Source organism: Coregonus lavaretus (genome assembly GCF_964263955.1).
Source record: "Coregonus lavaretus genome assembly, contig: HAP1_SCAFFOLD_396, whole genome shotgun sequence".
Classification (NCBI taxonomy): Eukaryota; Metazoa; Chordata; class Actinopteri; order Salmoniformes; family Salmonidae; genus Coregonus; species Coregonus lavaretus.
Window position 1 is genome coordinate 232,314 of NW_028157602.1, and position 8,130 is coordinate 240,443.

Below are 8,130 nucleotides of genomic sequence, written 5' to 3' on the forward strand. Positions count from 1 at the left end.
AACTGCAGCATAAACACTTCCAGAAATGTTTAAATTGAGATGTTTGATTGTTGTTTTTCAGCTGTAGTAGCGCACAGGGGGAAGGCACGTCATCGCAAATAGTCTGGCTGGTTAGGACGCGAGGACCGCTAGGCGTGATAGACGGCTGAACTTGGATGCGCTGGTTCACGATTATCTGCAATTGAGCTGTGGCTGCGTGGAGACAAGTTTGCTGTGACAGACTCTGCTACCACAGAGTTTCTAAACCCAGAGGCGCAACATCGCGAGACTTCCGGGAACGCTTGTAAAGCAGACCATGCAGAACAGGCCTGGGTTTGGGAAGTCAATGGGAGAGTTGGCATAATACGCATCTGTCATACAAGCTAGGTTTCCATCCAATTGGCGACAGATTTTTATGCGAATATTTAAAAATCTGCATAAAGAAAATATGTGCATGTTTCCACCAAACTGACTTGTACTTTTTCGCTTAAGTTTTCATGTACCGAATACAAATCTAAAGTTCAATGTGTTTCCATCAAATATTTTTTGTTGTTGTTGCATACATAGCAAATGTGCCTACATGGTTTTGGCATGTGTCATCAACCACCCGAGCCACTGCCTGTTCACCACGCTATCATCCAGAAGGCGAGGTCAGTACAGGTGCATCAAAGCTGGGACCTACATAATGAAAAACAGCTTCTATCTCAAGGCCATCAGACTGTTAAATGGCCATCACTAGCACATTAGAGGCTGCTGCTGCCTATTGAAATCACTGGCCACTTTAAGAAATGGAACACTAGTCACTTTAATAATGTTTACATATCTTGCACTACTCATCTCATCTCATCTGGATATTATAACCGCGATTGATAATAGACAGTACTGTGCAGCCGTCTTCATCGACCTGGCCAAGGCTTTCGACTCTGTCAACCACGGCATTCTTATTGGCAGACTAAATAGCCTTGGTTTCTCAAATGACTGCCTCGCCTGGTTCACCAACTACTTCTCAGATAGAGTTCAGTGTGTCAAATCGGAGGGCCTGTTGTCTGGACCTATGGCAGTCTCTATGGGGGTGCCACAGGGTTCAATTCTTGGGCCGACACTTTTCTCCGTGTATATCAATGATGTCGCTCTTGCTGCTGGTGACTCTCAGATCCACCTCTACGCAGACGACACCATTTTGTACACATCTGGCCCTTCATTGGACACTGTGTTAACAAACCTCCAAACGAGCTTCAATGCCATACAACACTCCTTCAGTAGCCTCCAACTGCTCTTAAACACTAGTAAAACTAAATGCATGCTTTTCAATCGAACGCTGCTGGCACCGGCCCACCCGACTAGAATCACCACTCTTGACGGGTCTGACCTAGAATATGTGGACAACTACAAATACCTAGGTGTCTGGTTAGACTGTAAACTCTCCTTCCAGACTCACATAAAGAATCTCCAATCCAAAGTTAAATCTAGAATCGGCTTCCTATTTCGCAACAAAGCCTCCTTCACTCATGCTGCCAAACATGACCTCGTAAAACTGACTATCCTACCGATCCTTGACTTCGGCGATGTCATTTACAAAATAGCCTCCAACACTCTACTCAGCAAATTGGATGTAGTCTATCACAGTGCCATCCGTTTTGTCTCCAAAGCCCCATACGCTACCCACCACTGTGACCTGTACGCTCTTGTTGGCTGGTCCTCACTACATGTTCGTTGTCAAACCCACTGGCTCCAGGCCATCTATAAATCACTGCTAGGCAAATCCCCGCCTTATCTTAGCTCATTGGTCACCATAGCAGCACCCACCCGTAGTCTGCGCTCCAGCAGGTATATCTCACTGGTCATTCCCAAAGCCAACACCTCCTTTGGCCGCCATTCCTTCCAGTTCTCTGCTGCCAATGACTGGAACGAATTGCAAAAATCTCTGAAGCTGGAGACTCTTATCTCCCTCACTAACTTTAAGCATCAGTTGTCAGAGCACCTTACCGATCACTGCACCTGTACACAGCCCATCTAAAATTAGCCCACCCAACTACCTCATCCCTATATTGTTATTTATTTTGCTCTTTTGCACCCCAGTATCTCTATTTGCACATAATCTCTTGCACATCTAGCATTCCAGTGTTAATACTATTGTAATTATTTTGCACTATAGCCTATTTATTGCCTTACCTCCATAACTTGCTACATTTGCACACACTGTATATATATTTTCTGTTCTATTCTTGACTTTATGTTTTTTTACCCCATATGTAACTCTGTGTTGTTTTTATCGCACTGCTTTGCTTTATCTTGGCCAGGTCGCAGTTGTAAATGAGAACTTGTTCTCAACTGGCTTACCTGGTTAAATAAAGGTGAAATAAAAAATATATATATATATACCGTTTTTTATAATATTCTACTGTATCTTAGTCTATGCCGCTCTGACATTGCTCGTCCATATATTTATTTATATATTCTGAATTCCGTTTGCTTTACTTAGATTTGTGTGTATAGGGTATATGTTGTGAAATTGTTAGATATTACTTGTTAGATATTACTGCACTGTCGGAGCTAGAAGCACAAGCATTTCGCTACACCCGCAATAACATCTGCTAAACACGTGTATGTGACAAATATAATTTGATTTGATTTGTACTCTAGCCAACAGCTAGCAAACACAGTGGGTGTAGGCCAGAACATCTAGAAAACACAGTGGGTGTAGGCCAGAACATCTAGCAAATACAGTGGGTGTAGGCCAGAACATCTAGCAAATACAGTGGGTGTAGGCCAGGGGTGGACTGGGACAAGAATTCGACCCTGGCATTTTACCCACACCAGCCCACATCACTGCGCCCTTGGTGTCAGTGGTGCCACTAACGTTTACTGTTGGTGGCACCAGCCCATGATTCGGTCGGAACCAAATCATGAGTAATCCTCTTATAAATTAATTCATAAGGATTTATTAAAAAGTATAATAAATAGACTACTGAGGTATTCAATAAATAAGTTGTTTCATCTAACAAGTCCAAGCAGGAATGCATGATTCAATATATTTTGATGTGCAACCTAATCCAGTGATTGTCATGAATTTTGGGTTGACAATTAGACTATAGTTGCTATCTTTTACTGTCGAAATAGGATTCCAGAATTTCCAGAATATATATATTTTTTCAATAGAGATTAATTACATTCATCTTTATGTGCACCAACTAATATCATGGGCTAATTCATGTGGGGTTCAACACCTGAGGAAGTGGAAACTCAAAACACATTAACTATATCACTAACTCTAAATATAATGCCCATTGCTAGTAGCCATGGATTCATCCAACAGTACATTTGTCCTAAGCAAACGTTGCAGTTATAGGCTACTACCATTGAGACCTATAGGCCATCACAATGGCCGGTGTGCGAAATGCGTGCGCACCGATCCATATCTGAAAGCCATATCAAATATCTTGGTTGTAAAATAGTTGCTATTGAGCTGAATATTGAGAGTTGAGAAATAAAAATGATACCTACGGAAAGATGAAACCCTCCACTCTTCGACAGGGACAAGGGTACGAAGCTTTCAAACCTGTGTTTTTCCCACAACTGCATTTTGAAAGGTTGTACTATCAGAACAAGTTTTTCTCTTAAGCACAAGCGGGAGAGGAGAGTGGCTCGCTCTTCACAACAGCAAGCCCCAGCGAGGGCACAGGGGCAGGGCACACACTTTCATTACAGGAATAATGATTATAATACTGTTTGACCCAATTATGTTTTTAGCCGCCCAAAAAATAGTGTGTGAGGTGACAATGTAGAATGTGCTTGTAGTATCTGAACTTCTTTCATATTGTGGGTTACTCTGCTTTGCTGAAACATCTGGAAAGTGTTACCATAGGGGCCCCCTAAAACAGAGGACATTCGGCTATGTGGAGGCCAGGGATTGGTCTATTCAAATCACGCCATCTTATGTTACATGAAGCATAGGATATATATATATATATCATGTTTTAACAAAAGAAGGGAGAGTGATCATATTTGGGATTGGTTTCGTTGCTCTCCAGATTCTGCAGAGTCTGTAAGTTGATGCTGAAATCTTTTGATATAATAAACCTTTATAATCAAAGTACAGTGTCAGCGGATTTCTCATCAACACATCATCGCTGTTCGGACACCACATGCTCTTTCTACGTTTATAGGCCCCCTTTCTGTTTTTTAAGATCCATGATCTTGGCTGTCTAACCGACGACAGAGTCGGAGCAGGTCTCTTTGCTGATGCCGCGTTTTTAACTTTGAATGTGAGTTTGCGTGACCTCAGCTCAGCCTATCAGAGAACCGGGCCGACCCATCTTGGTAGGAGGGCCGGCCGTTGCCCCCTGATCAGCCAAAGGCTCATTATAGAGGAGTATAACAGAGAAATTGCACCAAAATCTTTAAGAAAAATAAAATGCTAATCATCTGTAGGCTGATAAATTGCATACTTTCTCAAGTCGTAGTGGGAGCACCACACACCATATCATCGTGTGACTCCAAGTTTACTTTGTTATGATGGTTATTATATCAATATTTGGGCATAAAGATGCTTCCACCGTCATTTATTTTGCTTAATACATTTTACCGACACAATAAAAGATCCTACCATGTCGAATAAACAAATTATCTGTCTGCATTTATAAAATTGTACCGAAAGGTCCTGTTTCCATCACAGCTGTTATGATTTTTTTTATATGGTATGACTTTACTCGCACAAAAACTGTGGATGTAAACGTGGTTACAGAATGTCAACAGTGGCACTTCAGAGGGCAACCCTCAGCTGTGATTTAAATGCAGACAGTAGCTAGGTTTCCATCCAATTGGCGACAGATGTTCATGGGAATATTCATAAAAACAATAAGCGCATTTTCCCACCAGGGATGTGTTTCCATCAAATTGACTTGTTGTGGATAAACGTCTGTGTGTGATGAAGTAGTTGACATAAAAAAGATGTTCCTACTCTGAGGTGAGTTCAGTTCGCTTGAACGTTTGCTACATTGCGGAACGGGGTTGTGCTGAACGACACGTTTACCCAAAACGTTCTTGTACATTCTTTAACAGACTTTGAGCTACGTTTGCTCCCATTTGGTGGGTGTGGCTTGAAGCAATGAGTGATGTATTTAAAGGGTAGTGGCCATACTGACAGCGTTCCCCAACCCCCAACCAAACCCCTCCCAGTATTTAATAATATAATAATATAATATGCCATTTAGCAGACGCTTTTATCCAAAGCGACTTAGTCATGCGTGCATACATTTTTGTGTATGGGTGGTCCCGGGGATCGAACCCACTACCTTGGCGTTACAAGCGCCGTGCTCTACCAGCTGAGCTACAGAGGACCACAACTATTTCAACTGGTCGTTCAGTGCAGCACCGTTTCCGTTCAATTGAACGTTCCAGAACATGAACATTTACTGAACGCAGCCCTGGTCTTGGCACGTGCCGTTGTACTCAACTGTGCTGATAGGCTAGTCTACATTAGATTATAGAGCCCCACAGTGGAGGTGTCATAATACCCATGAAACGTAGCGGTCAAACAGGAACTGGTTCCTATTTGCCATATCTTCAATTTAAGCCTACTAGAAAGTGTGTGCCCTCAGGCCTGGAGGGAAGCAAAACTCATTTCGCTACCCAAGAATAGTAAAGCCCCCTTTACTGTCTCAAATAGCAGTCAGATTGTTACCAACCCTTAGTAAACCTCTGGAAAAAATGGTGTTTGACCAGATACAAAGCTATTTTACAGTAAACAAATTGACAACAGACTTTCAGCACGCTTATAGGGAAGGACATCAAATCAAAATCAAATAAAATCAAATGTTATTTGTCACATACACGTGTTTAGCAGATGTTATTGCGGGTGTAGTGAAATGCTTGTGCTTCTAGCTCCGACAGTGCAGTAATATCTAACAAGTAATATCTAACAATTTCACAACATATACCCAATACACACAAAACTAGTAAGGAATGGAATTTAAGGATACATACATATATGGACAAGCAATGACAGAGCGGCATGGACTAAGATACAGTAGAATATTATAGAATAGAATACAGTATACACATATGAGATGAGAAGTGCAAGATATGTAAACATTATTAAAGTGACTGTGAACATTATTAAAGTGACTAGTGTTCCATTTCTTAAAGTGGCCAGTGATTTCAAAAGGAGCAGCAGCCTCTAATGTGCTAGTGATGGCTATTTAACAGTCTGAAGGCCTTTCATTCTCTCGGTCCAAGCTTTGATGCACCTTTTGTCTTGCTGCTTTTTGTTCTATGTTGCTCGGTCTGTATGCTACGTCTTGCTTGTCCTATGTTGCTATGTCTGTATGCTATGTCTTGTTCTATGTTGTTATTGTCTATATTGTAATTGTTTTTAATAACCTGCCCAGGGACTGCGGTTGAAAATTAGCCGGCTGGCTAAAACCGGCACTTTTACTGAAACGTTGATTAATGTGCACTGTCCCTGTAAAAATAAACTCAAACTCAAACTCAAACTCAACCTGTACTGACCTTGCCTTCTGGATGATAGCGGGGTGAACAGGCAGTGGCTCAGGTGGTTGATGTCCTTGATGATCTTTTTGTCCTTCCTTTGACATCGGGTGCTGTATGTGTTTTGGAGGGCGGGTAGTTTGCCCTCGATAATGAGTTCGGCAGACCGCACCACCCTCTGGAGAGCCCTGCGGTTGCGGGCGGTGCAGTTGCCGTACCAGGAGGTGATACAGCCCGACAGGATGCTCTCAGTTGTGCATCTGTAGAGGTTTGTGATGGTTTTAGGTGTCAAGATGAATTTCTTCAGCCTCCTGAGGTTGAAGAGGCTCTGTTGCGCCTTCTTCACCACACTGTCTGCGTGGGTGGACAATTTCAGTTTGTCGTTGATGTGTACGCCAAGGAACTTGAAGCTTTCCACCTTCTCCACTGAGGTCCCGTCGATGTGGATAGGGGGTGCACCCTCTGCTGTTTCCTGAAGTCCACAAGTGAGAGGTTATTTTCCTGGCACCACACTCCCAGAGCCCTCACCTCCTCCCTGTAGGCTGTCTCGTCATTGTTGGTAATCAAGCCTACTACTGTTGTGTCGTCTGCAAACTTGATGATTGAGTTGGAGGCGTGCTTGGCCACGCAGTCATGGGTGAACAAGGAGTACAGGAGGAGCCTGAGCACGCACCCTTGTGGGGCCCCAGTGTTGAGGATCAGCGAAGTGGAGATGTTGTTTCCTAACTTCACCATCTGGGGGCGGCTCGTCAGGAAGTCCAGGACCCAGTTGCACAGGGCGGGGTTCAGACCCAGGGCCTCGAGCTTAATGATGAGCTTGGAGGAGACTATGGTGTTGAATGCTGAGCTATAGTCAATGAACAGCATTCTGACATAGGTATTCCTCTTGTCCAGATGGGATAGTGCAGTGTGCAGTGTGATGGCGATTGCATCGTCTGTGGATCTACTGGGGCGGTGCAAATTGAAGTGGGTCTATGGTGACAAGTAAGGTAGAGGTGATATGATCCTTAACTAGCCTCTCAAAGCACTTCATGATGACAGAGGTGAGTGCTACGGGGCAATAGTCATTTAGTTCAGTTACCTTTGCCTTCTTGGGTACAGGAACAATGGTGGCCATCTTGAAGCATGTGGGAACAGCAGACTGGGAAAGGGAGAGATTGAATATGTCCATAAACACACCAGCCAGCTGGTCTGCGCATGCTCTGAGGACGGGGCTAGGGATGCCGTCTGGGCCGGCAGCCTTGTGAGGGTTAACATGCTTAAATGTCTTACTCACGTTGGCTACAGAGAAGGAGAGGCCACAGTCCTTGGTAGTGGGCCGCGTCGGTGGCACTGTGTTATCCTCAAAGCGGGCGAAGAGGTGTTTAGCTTGTCTGGAAGCGAGACGTCGGTGTCGGCGACGTGGCTGGTTTTCCTTTTGTAGTCCGTGATTGTCTGTAGACCCTGCCACATACGTCCCGTGTCTGAGCCGTTGAATTGCGACTCCACTTTGTCTCTATACTGATGTTTTGCCAGTTTAATTGCCTTGCAGAGTGAGTAGCTACACTGTTTGTATTCTGCCATATTCCCAGTCACCTTGACATTCAACACGCACAGCACTTACACAAATGACTGATGATTGGCTGAGAGAAATTGATGATAAAAAGATTGTATGGGCTGTTT